This window comes from Kogia breviceps, chromosome 11 (genome assembly GCF_026419965.1).
Source record: "Kogia breviceps isolate mKogBre1 chromosome 11, mKogBre1 haplotype 1, whole genome shotgun sequence".
NCBI classification, from domain to species: Eukaryota; Metazoa; Chordata; class Mammalia; order Artiodactyla; family Physeteridae; genus Kogia; species Kogia breviceps.
This window is the reverse complement of record NC_081320.1, coordinates 21,585,083-21,607,345: the sequence shown is the minus strand read 5'-3', so window position 1 is coordinate 21,607,345 and position 22,263 is coordinate 21,585,083. Positions and strand designations below refer to the sequence as shown.

The 22,263-nt window shown below is 36.0% G+C and overlaps 1 protein-coding gene and 1 long non-coding RNA gene across 3 annotated transcripts in view; both read right to left on the bottom strand.

Annotated features, from left to right (window-relative positions):
* LRRTM4 (leucine rich repeat transmembrane neuronal 4) overlaps positions 1-22,263 on the bottom strand; it is an 881,514-nt gene that overhangs the window by 256,406 nt on the left and 602,845 nt on the right. The gene's annotated exons all lie outside the window — the stretch shown is intronic.
* Positions 2,692-22,263, bottom strand: part of LOC136792207 (uncharacterized) — a 132,495-nt gene continuing 112,923 nt past the window's right edge. The window contains exon 3 of the long non-coding RNA XR_010835672.1: positions 2,692-2,715. This is a non-coding gene — a long non-coding RNA (uncharacterized lncRNA). The remainder of the gene's footprint in view (positions 2,716-22,263) is intronic.

Genomic DNA, 22,263 nt, shown 5'->3' with positions numbered 1-22,263 from the left:
TCAAATGGAAATATAAAGGTATGTAAAGTATACAAAAAGAAATTAATCTTTCCCTTTTGCATGCTCTCTCCTCTCCTCCCCTCTATACTGGTCTATCATTTATCTATCTATCTATCTATCTACCTAGATAGTTAGCTATCATTCTATCGATCTTTCTATCTTCTCTTACATGAGTGTATGTATGTATATATGTGCATATATACATACGTGTGTGTATATATATATATATATATATATATATATATATATATATATAAACTTTCAGAAGTAAATACTCTTGCACAGCCAGCCTATTCTTCCTCAATAGCTTTCCTTTAATCTTTAGCTCATTTGGCCTTTAACTCTCTTGGGTTGGCCAGAGGAGGAGAGTAATAAGTATTTATGGTGGAGGGAAAAGGAACAGGTAAAGAGGAAAAGATAAATGATGTGCACACAATTCTTGATAATCCACACAATCAGGTAAGAATCCTCACCCTGCAAAACTACCCTTCTCTCACTTTAGGCTCCTGCCCAGCATTCAGAGTTCAAAGGCTTCTGCTCAGTAAAGCACTTAAAGTAGATTTCCCTACTCATTGATTCGTGGCTTCTTTTTAAAGATCTCACAATCCCAGAGTTTTGTTGTCAATGTATTAAATCAAAACTGAGCTCTTCCTGTCAGTGCCTAGGGAGCTGTCAATTACCTTGCAGTCATTTAGCCTTTGCTAATTGCAAAATAAAGAGAACACTGCCCTTATCATCCTCCCAAAGGGCTTTCCTCTCATTTATATAGTACATCCAAAGATTTTCTAGTATCTATTTCAATTTTTAACGCCGAAGGAATCTGAATTTTTTAGATCTTAGAAACATGTTTAAGGAAGAGCTTTGGGTCCTCTTTAAAAATACGCTTCTTTATGTTAGCAGTCCATTAAACAGCTAATTAGGCTCTTGTGAGGATAGGTTGGGTGCTGAAGGAGTAGTACCATAGACCTTTCTTCTTACCTAGTCATTCCACAAATTAAGTATTATTCTATTTTGAAGAAGTTCTGGTATATTTTCTGTTTTGTTTGTTTGTTTGTTTCTGCCCTCTCTGTTTCCAGCTGGTGCCAAATACAGAGATACAAAAATGCAAGAAAAATGATGTTTTTAGTATTTGCCTCAATCCAGAAGCAGATGTTCTAGAATTCCTCCAAGAAGCACAATCTTAGAAAAGTTGTCAGTACAGGTCTGAATATAGAGAAAATTTAAGCCATTCAGGTAGAGACATACAGATAGCTAAATACTGATTACATGCTGAATAAAGCTTTGCATTTTCCATATAGTAACAAAATTGTCTAATTAGTAGTAAAATGCCATAACAATGGAATAATAAAAATAGAACCAATAATAACATAATTATGATAATGAAAATGATGATGCTATTGGTAATGGTTTTGAGCACTTACTGCATTCTCAAACTATATTATGGACCACTTGTTTTTAGATACGTTGTCTTCATTTCTCACAACAACCACAAGAGTTGAAATTGCTATCTCTGTATTTTTAAAAAAGATAAGAAATTGAAGTTTAGAAACATTAGTAGTTGACCCAAATTCTCAAATGCATCTCTCCTGGTCTGTGTCTTCTTCAAAATATCTCTATTCTGCTGGAACTTCTGATAACTTTCATGTAACTTCAAATCAGAAACCATTTTAGAGATCACTCAGCCCCACTCACTCCTTTTAGGGAAAGGAAATTGAAACTCACAGAGTTAAGTGATGGACCCATGGGCAGTCAACCAAGGAGTTCAAAGCAGTACGCAACACAGTCTTCCTTCCATGACATCTACAATGGTTCCAAAAATTACGATTCATAATTTGATAATTGTGAATAAGTGTACAGGATAAAAGTGATAGAATATTTAAAATCTCTGAGAAGCCAATGAGTACATTCAAGACATACACCATGCTGCCTATTTAGTTCTTAGACCAAAGCAATGTATTTCACAGTATTCCATTCTGAAAGCTTTTTCTTCTCCTAGCACTCATGAAACTAATAGTGTTGTAAATAGTGAGGAAACAACTTTTCTTCTGTTGCAAATCCCAAATGTTCCTTGTTGGTTTCTTTCCTATTAAAATTAGAAGCATATTGGTCTGGGTCCTTACTTTACAAGTACACTATTGATTTATGAGAAGTTGAATAAATTCAGCAATATTCATGGCATATTTTATAAATGTTATAAATATTATAGAATAACTATTATCCTTAGCTCAATAACTTCTGAAAAATAATTGGTCTGTTATGAAACCTGTAATTTCTCACAAAAGGAAAATACCCTGAAGTAATTTCACACCACCTTCACATATGTTCTGCCAACAGTTACATGAAACCCATACTCCCAGCCTAAAGCTGTAACAATGTAATTAAATTTCATTTTATGACTGAATATGCTGATTTCATCAGAAGGTGTTTAATCACATATTTTGCTTATTATGCCAAAATGTCACATTCAGAAGTTGATAAGTTGAGTTACAAATTACATGCACTATTTTGGGGAATACCTGAGACAAGAGCAGTATGGAGTTCCCATTGATATGTAAATGAGGCCCACTTAAGTCTCAGGATAATTGATTTATTTGTGCTTTAAAACCAACCTTTTTTTTCAAAGTCTCTCTAAGGCTTGCAGAACAGAAAACCTGATGACAGTACAAAGCAGCATGTGAAGGCAGCTAGGTAATTTGATGATCCAAGATTCTTGAGCTGGAAACAAGAGCAAACTGCCTGTGATGGAACTGATGCTAGAGGGGAAAGCAGCTGCATATGGAAGAGCAGTCTTCTGAGACAGATAAAACAGACTCCCAATAGCACTCTCTCAAAGTCTATAGTGAGTATCACCTGTATCTGCATGTACCTGTTTGTTTGTTGAAAGCACACATTGTCACCCAACCAACCCATTCAGAATGTCTTGAGTTGGAGTCCTGGAATATGCACCTCTGATAAGCTCCCCAGTCAATTCTGAATGCGCACTGAAGTTTGACAGCTACTGATCCCTAGAATTTGGTGGCAGGCAATTGATGAGAGAAAAGCAGATGATTAACAGGTGCTAAATCCCATATGGGGCATCAGCTGAATTTCATTGGGAAGGCCAGTCACTGCATCAGGAGAACCGGGGGAGATTCAGATAGGTGATTGGCATCAGAGGTGTCTGTCAGGTAGAATAGGAGCGGGCTCTAGTCTCAGGTTTGGGTAGAGTTCTGATCTCAAAGAAGAAATAGTTTTCAGTGTAGCCTCTTGTTTGAGAAATATTGGTACAAACCTGGATAGTAAACAAGGAATAAGGAGTCAGCTTGGAATGGAGAGTATAGGGCCAGAGTTTAACTATATTAACTGTTTTTAAATGTATTTACAAATACATTCAATCATTCAATTGTGGGTTTCTTTTACAAAGTTTTCAAATGGACATAGCAGAAAAGAACAGAAAATAACACAACCTCCTCCAGAAATACAAGGATAAAACAGAGAGCAAAAAATCAATAAGATTTAAATTGTAATGAAAAATTTTTATGGTTATTTACTTTTCTATAAAATGAAGACTGATGATTATAGTGATAGTGTTATATTTCATCCCACCTATCATGCTGTTTCATTGATCTGCAAGGGAACAGATGTCTTTATTTTGGGGGTCATCATCTTTTTTCTTTTATGGCCTTCATTTAAAATGCAGCACAGGGCCTGATTGTTACTCTAGCACTTTCCTAGAAGTCAGCCATTCCAGGAAAATCTCAACCATTCTCAATGGATTTTTCTCCAGAAGAATTTGTCAGCGAAAAAGAGGGACCCAGTAGTATTTCCTGGAAAATCCTGGTCAAATCTGCTCATCCAATTAGATGAGAGGTCTGGGTAGGATGAGGATATGAGAGAAAGTAACAGGGGATGTAAGTGTAGCTAGCACCCACGGTGAGCCTCTCAGGAGAGAGAAAGTCTCTTCCTCCTACTATAGGCAAGCTCCTAATTAATATGACTCTGAAGTCACAAATCACTCTCTGCCTCGTAAATATTGTGTGTAATTCATTCATTCATTCAAAACATTTTTAAGCTCCTTCTGTGTGCCATGTTGTAGTTCAGGCACACCCATAAATAAGACTGTTGGTGTGTCTAACTTCATGGCATTTGGAACCCTGGATGGCAAGGTTTGTGTCTGAATTATCATGCCACCTCCAATGAAAAATATTTGCCATATGAAATCATGAAATTAGTATGAAGAAAAGGTTTGCTAGAGTTAATTTTGTGGTTCTTCTTCCTGCTTTCTCTTTAAAAGGTAAGCACAAATATTCGGTAAAGATTTTTTTCTACCAAAATTTGACAAGTATGTACCATTTGTACCAGATCAAAATGAGAATGCGTTCAGTGATACCAAGATAACAAAATCAGGTTTTGACTCTCTGAGGTGGATGACAAACATATCTGGTGATATATAAGCTAATTTTATTGCATAAAAAGTGGTGTAACTGATGGCAGTTGGAAGGAAACTGACAGCTGACAAAGAAAGGGTTGGAAGATCAGTGGCATTGAATTAGCATATGATTTCTATGAAATTATAATCATAGGATAAATGACTAAATGTCTTGAAAGTACTAATTACAATTTGTCCCTACTTCCAGTTACATTAAATTGATGAGTTTTACTGATTTTTTAAAATATTCTTAAGTGGAAGAAATATTTTCTCAGAAGTTTTAGTTCTCCAGTGCATACTACAGAAAATATATGTCACATTTGACATGCACACTCTCCTGAAAATAGACATGCTGTTTACTTTTTCCATTGTCTAAAGTTTTCAGATGGAAAGAAGTCTTCACCAGTATTTGGAACACTCTGCCCAAGAAAATATTGCCTTTCCTGTGAGACAAGGGGAATTGTAGACCATATCACTTCTGATGAGCTCTAATATATACTTTCAAAGGTAATGCTCATTTCTATTCTATCAGTGCGAATACAACCAGATAACCCATTTATGCAATTTTCTACCTTTCTACAAGATGGATGAGTAAGCTTAATGTACAAAAGATGACAAAATGAAATATAGAAGTCTGGACAGAACAGAATAACCAGGGTAGCACATACAATAATTAGCATCTATCAGTCTTTCCCCATCATTTGTTATTCATTCTGCTAATAATTTTCACAGTTGAAATTATATGTCATGGAATAAATGTGATAGAAAGTTACTCTTCAGGTTTTCTCAAACAAAGGATCAATGAAACATGCATTGAGAAAAAAATTGCAACAGGTATTGCTTGTCATGTTCACATTTTCAGGGTGGAGGAAAATGTACTCTCAAAGTAGCACCTGTTAAGAACACAGTATATACGGAGAATAATTTCCAGTTCCTTAGAAAAATGTCTTGTCATCTGTTCAGATAAATGCACATTTACTAATGCTGAATTATATGATTGTTAATATATTTGCTCTAGTATATCTATATTTTTTTATTCTGATATATCAGAGCATGAAAAATGATTTAACAGATTTTTAAACATATTGTGACATTATTATTCCTGAAAGTTAAATTTCTTTTAAAGTTAGAAACATTTATTTTGAGAACACTAGACAGTTTGAAAATATCAAATGACTGTGTTATTATTATGGTGTATTTTATAATATTAACCAAACCCTCACTATGCCTAAAAATTTTAATAAATAAGAGGGTGGGATTACCAATGTGATACACATACACATATAATGAAAATGAAGAGAAAGCCCAGAGAATTATCCAGGCAAAATATCTACACTTTAGTTTCTAATAAAAATGGAATTTCAAATGAATATAAATAATATTTTTCAGTAAATTGTCCTAAGATTTGGAAGGAAATTTGATTAGATTTTAAAGTCAAATGAATACTCTGATATACTAAGATTAGAAATTTAATTTTCCAGGCTCCCCTTGTGGCACAGTGGTTGAAAATCCACCTGCCAATGCAGGAGACATGGGTTCGATCCCTGGTCCGGGAAGATCCCACATGCTGCGAAGCAACTGAGCCCGTGTGCCACAACTACTGAGCCTGCACTCTAGACCTTGTGAGCCACAACTACAGAGCCAGTGTGTCACAACTACTGAAGCCCACGCACCCAAGAGCCCACGCTCCACAACAAGAGAAGCCACCACAATGAGAAGCCCACGCACCACAACAAAGAGTAACCCCTGGTCTCCGCACTAGAGAAAGCCTGCGTGCATCAATGAAAACTCAATGCAGCTAAAAATAAATAAATAAATTTATTTTAAAAAAAGAAGAAATTTAATTTTCCAAAAATATTTCTGGACTATATTCAACAATATATTTTAAAAGTTCTAAAAATTTTCACACTTTTATCTTTTAAAACCGTTTATACTTTTTTCTAATCTAAGGAAATCATGAGGGGCATGAAGAAATAATTATGCACAGCAATAATCATCTTTGCATGTGCTTTTAAACTATTTTCTTTTATATGTATTTTCTACATATCCTAGCATTCAAAATTGATAAACTGGTAAATTGAGTGGCACTTTAAAGAGTGGATCCTTATTTATAAATATCACATGTACTGTGTACAGATGTATGCTGATAAATATTTAACAAATGAACAAACAAAAAGCACTGATGAGTAGCACTGGCTGATTTCTGTGACTTAAATTCTCTCACCACGGTGGTTTTCTAGCTACCAACCTGACGTCATGATGCTGGAGTGGGAAAGGGATAAGTACAGTTGGTCTTATCTTTGAGCACACCACTGGACCCATTTAAGAAAAAAATAGCATATCATAGACTTGGGGAGCTCGTCATTTTTTCGTACAAACCAAGTCTCTTCTCCTCACAGTGATTTCTTAAGTAGGACCCCTCTTTGCCATGCGTGTGGTGAGAAACAGGCTACTTTGCTCTTAATGCTTACTTTAGGCAAGGAGCATGCATCCTCACTTGCTCACTAGGTATCTGAGGACAAAATTTTCAAAAAGGGCTGACAGTAGTGTGGAAGAGACCAATAAATGCCATATTATTTCTTCCCCTACTATTCCATATTCTGAGCATTTTATTTAATATCATACATTTAATTTTCATGTCTCAAAAATAAAAGAAGATAATTATACCCACACTAATAGTCAAAAGATGATTCTGAGGCTAATGTTAGGAGTTACTTGTGGAAGTACTCTACTAAGCAGGAAATATTAAACAGACATGAGTAAGATGTTTAATTGGACCATTTTTGGCAGAGTCCTTTGTAAAATGTCCTGAAGTGTCTTTATGATACCACAATAACTGATAAGTTTATAGGAAGCAGTGAATCAAATCAGCATCTTTTTCTCTCTCATTTGTTTACTTTGTAGCTAATCAAATAGCTATTAAGTGATTTAGAAACAAAAATAAATTCGATAGATAAAATAAGTCATAGAACATTTTGAGAAGAGATAACTTCCTTTTTTGTTTTTTTGTTTTTTGTTTTTGTTTTCCTAATGAAATAAATAGATTTGCATTCTTGGTCATTCATGCTATGTGTATGGATCTTCTTTTTTTATTACCTCTATTTGGGGAAATAATGTTTCTTTTATTGGATTTTAATTCTTCTTATAACAAATATGGTCCTTTTATTGAAAATGGGTTTGTGTGCATTTTATATTAAAGGGTTTCAAACTTTTATGCAATCAAACTTTTATGCAATCTCCAATCCACTTACAGGCATAGTATGCAATATTTTTGGCTTTAAATGCATAAAAGATGTTCTTCCAGATGTTTTTCCTTTGCTTGCTTATCACACAATTAACCAAGCAAAGAGTCTTTTAATAATAGCAGACTATGTTTATATCAAAATACATTTTAAATAATAAAATCAAGAGAACAAATACAATAAAATTATGACCTAATTAGACCCAGTATCTGTGGAAAGAAAAACATATTGGGCTCGATTTAAAGAAATCCATGCTTAAATAATGACTTCTTTATTTAATGGACCCATTTAATTAAGAAAAATAAACCAAAACAATCTAAAACATATGAACAATAAAGTTAGATAAGCTAATCATTCATTAAGAGACAAATCATTATTATATATCAGTAGTTAGCTACTGTCTCTGTTCTTATATGACTAGCCTCTCCTTTTAGGTCTTGTTGCTGTATCTGCCTTCTCCATAGTTCTCTGAATGTCAGTGTGGCCCAGGCTCAGACAAAATTTCTTCTCTACCCACATGTACCATTATCTTTTCTCATACATCTCTATGGCATTAAATGTCATCAATATGCTGATTGTATTGTTTGTGTTTGTGTGTGTGTACATGTGTGAATGTGGGTACATGTGTAGATAGTCCTCTCAGTGGAATCCTTCCCTTTGAGCTAGCAATTTGGTCATTTCCTTTGGGAGTTCATTAATCTCACATAAATATTAATAAGTTCAAAATAGCATTCTTGATCCCACATTCCTTGAAATTCTTAATGGCACCAGCAAATATCCTTTTTAAAAATAAAATATCTAGATGTCATACTTATTCTCTGTACCTATCCTCCAATTTTTTGTCCATATTTGAAATCTTTTACTCATCTTCTCTTGGGAGTAATGTGTGTTACTTAATTTTTGATCAAGTTAAGTACAAACACCCATGAACTTACCCACCTGGTGGCAATCACAATTTCCTGCATAGAGTTCACACAGCGTGAAGACATTTTATTGCAAACTAATTCTGAAAGATTGCAAGTATTGGCTTATTGTCAATAAAAACTAAAATTTCAGAAGGCAGGTAGAGAATTAACCCACTGCAGTCATCCACACTTGAATCAGCAGCCTGTTGATTTCCAAAATATCTAAGACTGTCTTTCAATGCCCAAGGCATAAATGCAATAACCATCTCAAACTGTTATTGGATTCCTAGGCCCTTGCAGACATAAGTCATGCAGAGGTTTATTTTTTTTTTTGGAATAATGATAATATTGAGACCAGAGAAATATGACACTTCATTCTTCTTGGTATAATGGTTGTCAATTGGAAATTCTTTATTATATTTCAGTCATGAAAGAGCAATCTGAAGCATAGGAAATGTGTATTCTCTTTCAAAAACCTATTATATAAAAACAAATAAGGATTAGGGTATAAACTTTTTTTTCATCCAAATGTAGTGAAAACAGTGGGATGCCCTTTTATGCTAACTATGTCTAGGAAAAAATTGAAAGGCTTGCTGAGCCAGAAACATAAATGGCTTTGATAGCACTGGAGTTGAAAACCTTTATTTACATTCACTCAGTGTGACTGTGAGCTTCCATATGGTCAAATCCATGGTTTATGAGTCTGTGGGGAAGGTTAATACGTTATCTGGTTCTTCTCACACAAATTACATTCTAATGGCAACCATTAGCCCTCTCATAGTTTTCTTTCTTTTATGAGCCTTCCCAAACTTTTCTCCCTCTTGGCCTACAAACAGATTTCTTCCTCTGCTAGGCTGGTTCAGCATTATCGACTCTGAAGGCAAGGTCCTTTCTTTTTTACTACAGAAAAGTAATTCTTTGCTAAGACATTTCCTTCAGAAGCATTTTGCTGTGTGAAATTTAGATACGGGAAAAAAAGAATCAAGGCACACGTTTGGCTTAAGTTATGTTGATGATGATGAATGATAATAGCTACAGTCATTTTTCTTATATAACATGAAAATATATTTTTTAGTGTTCTGCTTTCACACTTATTTACTTCAGTCCAAATTCTCACTCACTCATATGGCCTCTAGTTTAGGACTCTTGCATTCTAAGCAATGGGTGAGAAAAAAAGAAACAAAACTGATGAGATACCACAGAGCACTTAATTATTGCATCATTAATTCTGTCATTTATTCAATCAACACACATACTACTTTCAGCAGAAAGGGAAGCTTAATTGTGTTTGGCAGTGACTGGTGAACTGGTAAACAGATCTTCATGTAGTTGGTTTGAATGAAAATGTATTTGTTTTGAAGAATGTGAAAGGGGAGATTTTTTGGATGCTGTCACCTTGTGACTGAGCCTAGGAAGGGGGTGGTGTAGAACAACGCAGCATTCTCCCTTACCTTGTAGCATGAATTAGGTTTCAGGTCTGAGGAGACAGAGATGAAAAGGAAGCACATAACATATTTTCATGTAGCCTCATATTTGACACTGAGAGACAGCCTAAAGTCCTCATGTCTTCAGGCAATATAAGATGACACAGAGTAGGAGAGAAGGATTTTGCTCTCTGTTCCACACACATAATACAGTATTAAGGTTATTGTACCATGTGTAATTTTACCATGACTACAAGTGATCGGAAAAGAGTCACAGAAACCAGAATGTTCAGTGGTCAGTGAGGATGCCTGGCTCCCACTAAGTACTCAGCAGTTGCTCACCTAATAATAGCAAATTCCACTATTATCAGACAAACAAGTGACCAAATATCAGAAAATCCTTGGAGACTCCCAGAAAAGTCTGGAGGATACTTTCACATCATTGAGGTACTACATGAGCAGAGGCAGGCAAGGACAAATGGAGTTTCTGTTACTACTGTTAATTTAATCTCATTAAGAAATAGTTACAACTTATTGGTAGATGCTGTAAAAATTCAGAGGGAGAGTGATGTGTGAGCAAAGGATGAATGTGTAATCCAGGCTTGTGAGACTGCATTTGGAAAGATATAGAGGAAAAAAATAGAGAAATCATAAAAAGCACTACAGCAAAATGATTAACAAGACATTCTAAGGTATATTCATGGACTTGAAAAAGTTTGCTTGTTTGAAGCAAAGGTTTTAATTAAGGCAGAAGCAATAGATACATAGATAGGTAGATAGATAGATAGATAGATAGGACAGAGATATAGTAAGGTAGAGAGATAGACAGATATGAGTTTAGAAGACAAATAAGGTTCATATCATAAACTATCTTGTGTTCTTTCCTGGTGTCAGGTTCTACACGGCTAGGAACCACATCTGTCCTATTCACTCTATACTTCAAACAGCAGCACAGTAACTGTTCAGTGGTCAGTGAGGCAGCAGAAATTCAATAAATAGTTGTTGCCTGAATAGATAAATGCATAGTAAAGTGATCCAAGTTTATCTTATACCCAGTATAAATCACTGCACCAATAGCATGCAGAGAAGAATCTTGTGATGGGAAGAAAATATTGATACATAGAATAGCAGTTAAAGCTTTCTTTTTTAGGTGATAGAGTTGAGCATATTTATATGCTGGAGAGAAAAAGCCAATGAGGAGAGAGAGGATGAATATTCAAGATAGGAGACAATTGTTGGAATAACTGCCTAAGAAGAGTGAAGAAGTAGGTTCCAAATCATGGGTCGAGGAATTTTCTTTGAACAGACAAGAGGATATCTCCTCCACTTGAGAGGGAAAGGAAAAGATGATGGTGAGGATGGAGGTTGATCATATGACTAGAGAGAAGAGATTGGGGGGACACAGGAGGCTGAGAGTGAACCTTCCTTATGTCCTCTATTTTCTCTATGGAAAAGATTAAATAGTCTTCTCAGAAGTTCAGGAAGAGGAAAAAAAAAAAAAAGTCAGAAGACTAACCTGATCAGAATCCGGTTAATGAATGGGGAGAAAGCACTGAATATCTTGGCTAAAGCTAGAAATAGGATCAGTGCTGGAAATTATCTGGGTGTTTTATTTATCTTCCACCAGTTTTATTCATAAAGAAATAAATGAAAAGGAAGTGGATCATTGTATAGGGAACACACATAAGAAGCAGAATAAGCATTTATTCAGAACTTATTTTGTGTAGGTTTGTATAAGACAATGGTAGTTCAAATAGTATAAAGAAATATCTCCCTTGACATTGTACATGAGTGTAAATTTCACCTCCCCATGTTAACTTTAAGTTCTTCAAAAAAGGGGATTGCAACTTTACCTAAGCACCATTGCATCTAATCTGCTACTTCACTACTTTAGACACATACCCATCTTTGTTTGCAATTCCTTAATAAAGGAAGAACTGTGTTGTAGTATTTGTGTTTAAGGTCTCTTTCAGGTCTAATAATATTCTCTGTCAGGAGGCTTTTCTTCTCTTCTTATTCTTCTTTCTTTTTTCTTTTTTTAGTAGAGTAAATGTGTAAAATTAATGATAATGATATTATAAGACATTGAGACATGTCTATTGTACCTTTGCATGAAAGGGTAAGTTAAGGTAGCCATGTTTTGTTCCACATGATACCATCCCCAGCCAATTGAATGAGAAGCAGGCACTGAACTCAAGAGTAACCATCCAAAGTCCACTCAGCAACCCTTGACTTATTATCTGGTGCCAAATTATGAGCATATTCTAAATCTAAATATCCTAAATCTCATCTCTTATAAGCCAGGACTACTGTTAGAAAAGGGCAAGTTAAGTTTGGGAACAGATGCTCAAAAGATTTCTTAAGAAGAGTTGTAAAGTATCACTGGTTCTGTGATGGGCCAATCACAAATTGAACATATAAGATTAAAAAATATATTTATGAGTAAAGAAAAATCCAGGAAGAAGATAAAATAAGATGAAATACTAGTGTGAACTAAAGAGAATGTGATGAAGACCTGTGCAGGCTATATGAAGCAAATTTCTAGGCTATGTCCCTACTACATCTTATTTCCATTGTATTTGTGAATATCATGAAGTTTAAAGGTATAGTCTATGAAAACAAATTTCTTGGGTTTGAATAAAACTCTATTCTTCATTAAACATGTGCTCATTGGAAAGTTAAATTTTCTTGCATCAGTATCATCAACCATAAAATGGGAATTATAATACTTATGAAGATTAAATTAATAGAAAACACTCTTGATAAAATCTCTCAGTACAAAGCTCTTGATATTATTGTAATATTCCTTACAGTCAATTAGATCGTCTAAAATCAAAGTTTCCATTTCCCGCCTCACCAATTGTTTTATTGAATCATGTTACATTTTAAGACATTTAAAAAATTAAACTGTATTTGTATATTCAAAATGTATTTGAGACTTTTAGACATAGAAGAAGGGTGAAAAGTTCTTGAAGATGTTACTCTTTGAAGATACTTAAACTCACACCAACATGACACTATGTGAAAGTAGTGGACTGATTGAAGCAGACTTTAGATTTTTATCTGACTCTTTGCTCGTTATTCCTCTTATCATGGTAACATTCTTCTGTATCACCCCTTCTTCTGGGAATAACTCCTCTGAACCCACTCATTCCACATTGTATCAACGTGTTTACTTTCAAAGGCTGGACACAAGTTCAGACAATCATTCCCTTCTCTGGATTTTAGATGATGGAGAATGAGATTAGCCTTTCTTTGGGTAGCTATAATAATAGTATGTAAACTCAGATAGTATAGGTAACCATGTGCTGCTGTGTGGACTGAGGAGCATAGAGAGCCAGTCTTCATCAAGACAAACTCTAATGCATGGGATTAATGCTCTTATAAAAGAGATCCCACAGGACACACTAGCCCTTTCTGCCATGAGAAGTCTGAAACCCAGAAGAGAGCCTCACTAGAGCATGATGGCACTCTGATCTCTATTTCCAGCCCTCCTAACCATGAGGAATAAATTTCTGTTGTTTATAAGCTACACCTTCTGTGGTATTTTGTTATAGCAAACAAGTTACATATTTGTTCAAACTAGCTTGTGTTTAGCTTCATGTATTTGCCCAAAGGTTGGGGGGTGGGGCTGAAATGGCTCTGAATAATAAATCTAGGTTGTTTAAAATTTTTCAAGTATATGATTTAAAAAAAAAATAACGGTGGCAGGATAAATGAATGGGATGTCTCTACGACTCTATGTGTGTCTTGCAGAAAGATTCAAGAAAAGAGAAAACTGATAGCTATGGAGAGAAGCCACTGTCCTAAAAGACAAGTTCTTGGCACCAGATTATTAAGACAGTAAACTCTAACTTGGTATGCTAGCAAGCTAGTGAAAACCTGGAGGCATTTTTGAAGCCAGTAACTGACTGAAGTGGGGTAAGGGCTTTGATCCCAGTGCTTCAAGTTTCAGAGGAATGACTCCTGAAGTGAGCACAGTCAACATTTGATGGCCATGAGAAAGCATTCTAGTGCTTAAACTTAGATCTCAACAAATGCCAGAGGTAATGATTGGGTCAAAAGTACCATTAAAGAATTAGGGGAGGCGAGGAACAATTACGTTATACTTTCGTATTCCACTTTATTTCTTATAATTTTTTAAATTGTTCATGGAAATCGGAGAATTGTCTCCTATGGTTGCACACTGATATTTAAGTGCCCTTATCTACCCATTTAACACAGTAAGCTTGTCCTTCACTGGCCTTCAATTTCTTTGGGGGACAATCATAATGAAATGATTAATGTAGTTATCAGACACTGTTTCACTCAATTACAAGTGCTTGCCACCATAGTGAGTGCTATAAAATATTCATATTCAAAGAATAAATATAATCATTATTTATCTTGTTACATTTGAAAAGTAATAGTGTTCATTAATTCCCTACTCAACATGCATTAACCTTGTTTTGGGCAAAACATACTGGTTATGTGTGGGAAATACAGAGATGTGACTATGAAAATCATAGTCTCCACCCTAAAAGAGAAATTCAGATGGTAGTAAAACAGAAAAAATTTTCTCTCAGCTATGCCTCACTCAAAAATTCACAGCTGGGAACAACTACTAGGCACCATCAATAGAAATCTCCATTCACCTAAGGGAATTTACTCCTATTGCATAAATTATGTCAAGGTGGAGCCAGTTGGGCCTTGCAAATCAAAACCTGTTTTAAATATAGCAATTTAATATTAGCTTGATTTGGAAATATACAAGCAACATTTTAAAGAAATCAATTAAAAAGGAGCCCAGGTTTCTACATAGAGTAATGGAATGTATAATGTGAGTTTTGTCACAAACATTGGACAGAAGGCAATATTAAAAATTGGGTACTTAAAGGAGTCTCAATTTCCTTACCTTCATATTTAAGGAGTCTCAATTTCCTTACCTTCTTTGGGAAACAGAAATTAAACTGCCTTGGAGGAGGCATATTGGCCTTTTGGTAGAAGATCACTTCTTAAAAAAAACTTAGAAATATATTCTCTAAAAAAAGGATTGTGCTCAGTGAGTTTATATTTTCTTATGTCATCAATCCTAGGTCGTACTGCATTATACATTAATGAATATAGTTATGATCTGACATTTGCCATATTTCTTTTACCTATCTAGTTATTTGACCTTGAAAAGAAAGTCTGCTATCAGTCTCCATTAATTCGCTCAAAGTCTTGTTACATTTGAATACAAAAAAGTAAGAAACCCTACTGAGTAGGAAAATCACCAAAATAATATGAATTCTTAGAATAATAATAACATTTATATAATTTCACTCTGAAAATTCCAATGATGCAAAATGGGAAATATTTTTAACCACATAAAGATTTTATTTTTAAGCCCTCAGTATCTTTTGGGGGGTTTAAATTAAATGGAAAGGAAATAATAATTTGAAATCTATCACACTCATATCAAGGTTGATAATAAAAAGGTAAATTTGCATAATTCTTGACCCTTTATAGGAGAGTTGGAGTGGTAGAGGAGTTTGTGACCAGTTGGGGGAAACTTAATAGAGTGATGGAATATGACCTATTCCAGTTGCTGCAGCATGTGTGGATTAAGAGCATATCCAGAGAGACAGAAGGAGCACGGGTGAAATCCAGAGTTACACAAGGAGTGTTTGAAGGTTTGATACGAAATGGATTCAGGTGTAAACCAAATAACTGGGTAAATTATGAAAGCCAGTGTTTAAATAGACTTGCAAAAGTAGGATACACTTGCAAAGAAAGTGAAATGAGGGGTGAAATGTTTCAAGTTTTATTTATTTTTAAAACTTATACCTACAACTGTGGCCCTTCTACAACAAGTAGAAAAGCATATTTTAGACAATTTTTCTTATGATCCAAATACAGATAAGTAAATTGAGGCTCTGGCAGTTAAATAACTTACTCAAGGTCACACATCATATTAAATAAAGGCTCTATTTAAGTAATTTAACTATAAATATTGTGTTCTTTATAGGATAATACCTTTACAATCAAAAGATTTTAAGTAGTCCTTTTAATTCCAGCATAACATTAAAATAATAAAAACCACTCATTTCTGCCAGCATAGGAAGGTTGCTGTACAATTCAGAAATGCTTTAATAAACCTAAATATGCAAGAAAGCGGTATAGATAGAATGGAGCAGAAGAGTCCAAATTGGTCTTAAGTTCCCAGCCCTTTTTCTAGACTCTTAGAAGTACATCGTTGAACAGTAATGTTTCTTAGTTTATATTTGCATTTTATTTATTTTGTATTTTTGTGCTTATATCATATTCTTAAAAATCATACATGAAATTAGAAAGGAGAAGACTCAGGGGTTGTTTCCAACCATCTTCATGTAATCCAACTCTGCAAATCATTTCTGTGAGATAAAACAAGATTAGGCCATAAAATTTTTTAAATTTGTCTGTCTTCATAATGTCCTAGTATATATAGACAAAAATCCAATAAAAACAGTGATATTGGGTCCACAAGGAAGTTGTGCTCTTAAATAGCACACACCTATTTCTGTGTATATGTTTTAAGATGGGAAGTATCAAACATTGTACAAACACGCATTTGAAAACACCAGGATGATTCCCAGTGCAACTACCTGACACCTGCTGCTTGTGATCATTATCTGAATTAAGATTCACTCCATGGTTACCTAAACAATTATGAGTTATTTACAATTTTAATGAAATTTGCCCTGTTAAAATGTTACTAAGCTCATTTTCGGAAAGTAGAAACATAGAATACAAAATGATCCTCTGACTAAGAATTAAAACACTGTGGTTCCTTTGAGACATGTCTTCTCAGCTCCAAGATGCATTATTAATTTAATAACAGCTACTTTTGAGTATAAAATAAATTTAATATTAGCACACATTGACTGAAATTTGTTTCTCAGATTCAGAAATGTTTCAATGTTTAAAAATATGTAGATTCTATTTTTTGTAGAATTAAGGAACAATTTAGTATCTGGTGGTTTTTACATGTTTATCTCTAAGAAAATAAGCAACAGAGATTTTTAGCAGACACTGTTGCATAGTTTTAGCTGTTCGACACCTCAGTCCCCTTTTTCTGAGATGACTTATATGTATGGTGGCCATGTGATAACATTTTGACCTATGGGACTTAAGGGGGAGTCTTCTGGATTTGACATAGTCAGACAGAAGGCTCTCTGTACAACCTTATTCCTCCTACCCTAAACTGGGATGTGATGCTGGAGTTAAGGAAGGTTTCTTACAACCTGAGGCCAAGGACCAACACAGTCAGGTTGATAGATGAAAAAGCAGCAAAAGTCTTACACATTAAGGACATTGTGGAGCCACTGAATTGACACTAAACTGCTCTCAAAATTCTTATATAGGAAAGTAAACTCCTACTTGTTTGGGTTCATGTTAATTGGATTTGCTGTCACATGCAGGTCAAAGCATTCCTAAGTATACTGCTTACTTTCAAGTTAATATGACTTTTAAACTGAAATAGGCATAATATATTTAGATTTGCATAAGTAGATAGTAAAATGGAGGTTTTCAAAATAAGAATTATTAAGATTAAAATAATATAAGGATATTTTTTTCTGAATTTTGGGGAAATCAGAGGGTAAAGTTTCAGTGCTATAACATTGTAGACATTCAAAGTAAAGTATTTTAAATTTAGAATGAATTCTGTGCATTTGGTTTTTCAAAATCTCATAACTTCAAGCAGATCCTCTCATGCTTTTCCTCTAAAAATATTTTTTTGATCTTTTATCAAATTTTGGATACTCTTCAGGAAACTCTTTAAAGTTTTGTTTAAAACTATTGCATAAAAAAAGAAAATGAATTCATAATTAGAAAACTTGGTGTAAGGGTTTGTATTAGAAATACGTAAAAGTTGTATATATCTAAAAAGTCCCCAGCTGTGAATTAATAGGGGAGATAATGTTTCCTTAAGAATAAAATGAGGGCTTCCCTGGTGGCGCAGTGGTTGAGAGTCCGCCTGCCGATGCAGGGGACGCGGGTTCGTGCCCCGGTCCGGGAGGATCCCACATGCTGCAGTAGCGGCTGGGCCCGTGAGCCATGGCCGCTGAGCCTGCGCGTCCGGAGCCTGGGCTTCGTGACGGGAGAGGCCACAACAGTGAGAGGCCCGCGTACCGGAAAAAAAAAAAAAAAAAAAAGAATAAAATGAGAAATTGCCTCCTCTGTATTAGAGGATTCCCAGAGAGAATGGCTTTCAGCTTAGAGACACAATGGGATAGCATTTCCTTGCTTTCTTCTGCCAATACCACAGAAAAGGAACAGAAGAATAAGAAGAAATAGGATGTCTCTTCCAGACACCTTAAGTGACAGTAAAGCAAGTAAGAGTCATCAAGCAGGGTGAGACAGCCCATCCTGAGACAAAAGTTGTCAACTGCTAAAAAGATGTTAGTGAAAATTCTGTTATGTCAATAGTCTTGCCACATGATTGAAGTTTTTATTAAGGAGTTCAGGAAGTTAGAGGTTTCTGAATAATGTGTAAGAGGCAATCAAAAAGGAGATGGGGGAAGACCTTCAAGATAGTGGAGGAGTAAGACGTGGAGATCACCTTCCTCCCTACAAATGCATCAAAAATACATCTACCTGTGGAACATCTACTACAGAACACCTACTGAATGCTGGAAGAAGACCTCAGACTTCCCAAAAGGCAAGAAAATCCCCACGTACCTGGGTAGGGCAAAAGAAAAAAGAAAAAAACAGAGACAAAAGAATAGGGACAGGACCTGCACCTCTTGGAGGGAGTTGTGAAGGAGGAAAACTTTCACACATTAGGAAGCCCCTTCACTTGTGGAAACGGGGTGCATGTGGGAGAGAAGCTTTGGAGCCATGGAGGAGAGTGAAGCAACAGGGGTGCAGGGGGCAAAGAGGAGAGATTCCCGCACAGAGGATTGGAGCTGACCAGCACTCACCAGCCTGAAAGGCTTGTCTGCTCACCCACCAGATGTGGTGCAGGCTGGGAGCTGAGGCTCCAGCTTCAGAGGTCAGATCCCAGGGAGAGGACTGGGGTTGACTGCATGAACACAGCCTGAAGGGGGCTAGTGTGCCACAGCTAGCCAGGAAGGAGCCCAGGAAAATGTCTGGACCTGCCTAAGAGGCAAGAGACCATTGTTTCGGGGTGCATGAAGAGACAGTATTCCTTCTTTGTCTGCCCACAGAAGTCAGAGCACTGCCTAAACAACCTCCAGAGATGGACACAAGCCATGGCTATCAGCTCAGACCCCAGAGATGGGTATGAAATGCTAACGTTGCTGCTGCAGCCACCAAAAATCCTGTGTGTAAGCACAGGTCACCATCCATACCCCCCTCTGGGAGCTTGTGCAGCATGCCACTGCCAGGGTCCTATGACCCAGGGAGAACTACCCTGGGAGAACACAGGGTGAGTCTCAGGTTGTTGCAGTGTCATATCTACCTCTACTGCCTCGGGTTAACCCCACATTCCAATTATAGCTACTGTATCCCTCCCTCCCTCCCCTCCCCCTCACCTTCCCTGCCTGAATGAGCAAGAGCCCCCTAATCAGCCCCTGCTTTAACCCCATCCTGTCTGGTTGGGAACAGATGTCCGAGGGCAACATACATGCAGAGGTGGGGTCAAAACCAAAGCTAAAACCAGGAGCTGTGCAAACAAAGAATAGAAAGGGAAATTCCTCTGTGCAGCCTCAGGAGCAGCAGATTAAATTCCCACAATATACTTCATGTACCCTGCTTCTGTGGGACACCTGAATAGACAATGAGTCATCCCAAAATTGAGGCAGTGGACTTTGGGAGCATCTGTAGATTTGGGGTTTGCTGACTGCAACTGATTTGTTTCTGATTTTTATGTTTATTTAGTATAGTTTTTAGTGCTTGTTATCATGGGTGGATTTGCTTAATGGTTTGGTTGCTCTCTTCTTTTTTTATTATTATTATTATTTTATTTATTTATTTATTTATTTATTCTCTCTTTGTTTCTCCCTTTTCCTCTGAGCTGCGTGACTGGCAGTGTCTTGGTGTTCCAGCCTGGTGTCAGGCCTGAGCCTCTGAGGTGGGAGAGCTCAGTTCATGACACTGGACCATCAGAGAACTCCCGGCCCCATGTAATATCAGGCAGCGAGAGCTCTCTCAGAGATCTCCATCTCCATGCTGGGACCCAACTCCACCCAGCAGCCAGCAAGCTCCAGTGCTGGATGCCCCATGTCAAACAACTAGCAAGACAGGAACACAACACCACCCATTAGCAGAGAGGCTGCCTAAAATAATACTAAGTTCACAGACACCCCAAAACACACCATCGGGCATGGCCCTGCCCACCACAAAGACAAGAACCAGCCCCACCCACCAGAAAAAAGACACCAGTCCCCTCCACCAAGAAGCTTACACAAACCACTGAATCAACCTTACCCTCTGGGGAAACAACACCAAAAACAATGGGAACTATGAACCTGCAGCCTGTGAAAAGGAGACCCTAAACACAGTAAGTTAAACAAAATAAGAAGACACAGAAATATGCAGCACATGAAGGGGCAAGGTATAAACTCACCAGATCAAACAAATGAAGAGAAAATAGGCAGTCTATCTGGAAAAGAATTCAGAATAATGATAGTAAAGATGATCCAAAATCTTGTAAATAGAATGGAGAAAATACAAGAACCTTTTAACAAGGACTTAGAAGAACTAAAGAGCAAACAATGATGAACAACACAATAAATGAAATTTAAAATTCTCTAGAAGGAATCAGTAGCAAAATCACTGAGACAGAAGAATGGATAAGTAACCTGGAAGATAAAATACTGGAAATAACTACCACAGAGCAGAATAAAGAATAAAGGAATGAAAAGAATTGAGGACAGTCTCAGAGACCTCTGGGACAATATTAAACACACCAAAATTCGAATTATAGGGGTTCCAGAATAAGAAGAGAAAGAGAAAGGAATGGAGAAAATATTTGAACAGATTATAGTTGATAACTTCCTTAATATAGGAAAGGAAAGAGTAAATCAAGTCCAGGAAGTGCAGAGAGTGCCATAAAGGATAAATCCAAGGAGAAACACACCAAGACACATATTAATCAAACTAACAAAAATAAATACAAATAAAATATTAAAAACAGCAAGGGAAAAGCAACAAATAATATATAAGGGAATCCCCATAAGGTTAACAGCTGATCTTTCAGCAGAAACTCTGCAAGCCTGAAGGGAGAGGCAGGACATATTTAAAGTGATGAAATGGGAAAATCTACAACCAAGATAACTCTACCAAGCAAGATTTCATTCAGATTTGATGGAGAAATTAAAACCTTTAGAGACGAGCAAAGTTTAAGAGAATTCAGTACCACCAAACTAGCTTTACAACAAATGCTAAAGGGACTTATCTAGGCAGGTAACACAAGAAAAGGAAAAAGACCTACAAAAAAAAAAAAAAAATTAAGAAAATGGTAATAGGAACATACATATCAACAATTACCTTAAGTGTAAACGGATTAAATGCTCCAACCAAAAGACATAGACTGTCTGAATGGATACAAAAACAAGAGCACTATATATGCTGCCTACAAGACCCATTTCAGACCTAGGGACACATACAGACTGAAAGTGAGAGGATGCGAAAAATATATACCATGCAAATGGAAATTAAATGAAAGCCGGAGAAGCAAGTCTCATGTCAGACAAAATAGACTTTAAAATGAAGACTATTACAAGAGACAAGGAAGGACAATACATAATGATCAAGGGATCAATCCAAGAAAACATAACAATTGTAAATGTTTATGCACCCAACATAGGAGCACCTCAATACGTAAGGCAAATGCTAACAGCCATAAAATGGGAAATTGACAGTAACACAATAACAGTAGGGGATTTTAACACCTAACTTTCACCAAAAGACACATCATCCAAAATGAAAATAAATAAGGAAACACAAGCTTTAAATGACATAATAGACCAGATGGACTTAATTGATATTTATAGGACATACCATCCAAAAACAACAAATACACTTTCTTCTCAAGTGCTCATGGAACATTCTCCAGTATAGACCATATCTTGGGTCACAAGTCAAACCTTGGTAAATTAAAAAAATATGAAATTGTATCAAGTAGATTTTCTGACCACAACATTAAGAGACTAGATAACAATTACAAGGAAAAAATGTAAAAAAAAACCCAAACACATGGAGGCTAAACAACATGCTAATAAATAAACAAGAGATCACTGAAGAAATCAAAGAGGAAATCAAAAATACCTAGAAACAAATGACCATGAAAACATGACACCCAAAACGTATGGGATGTA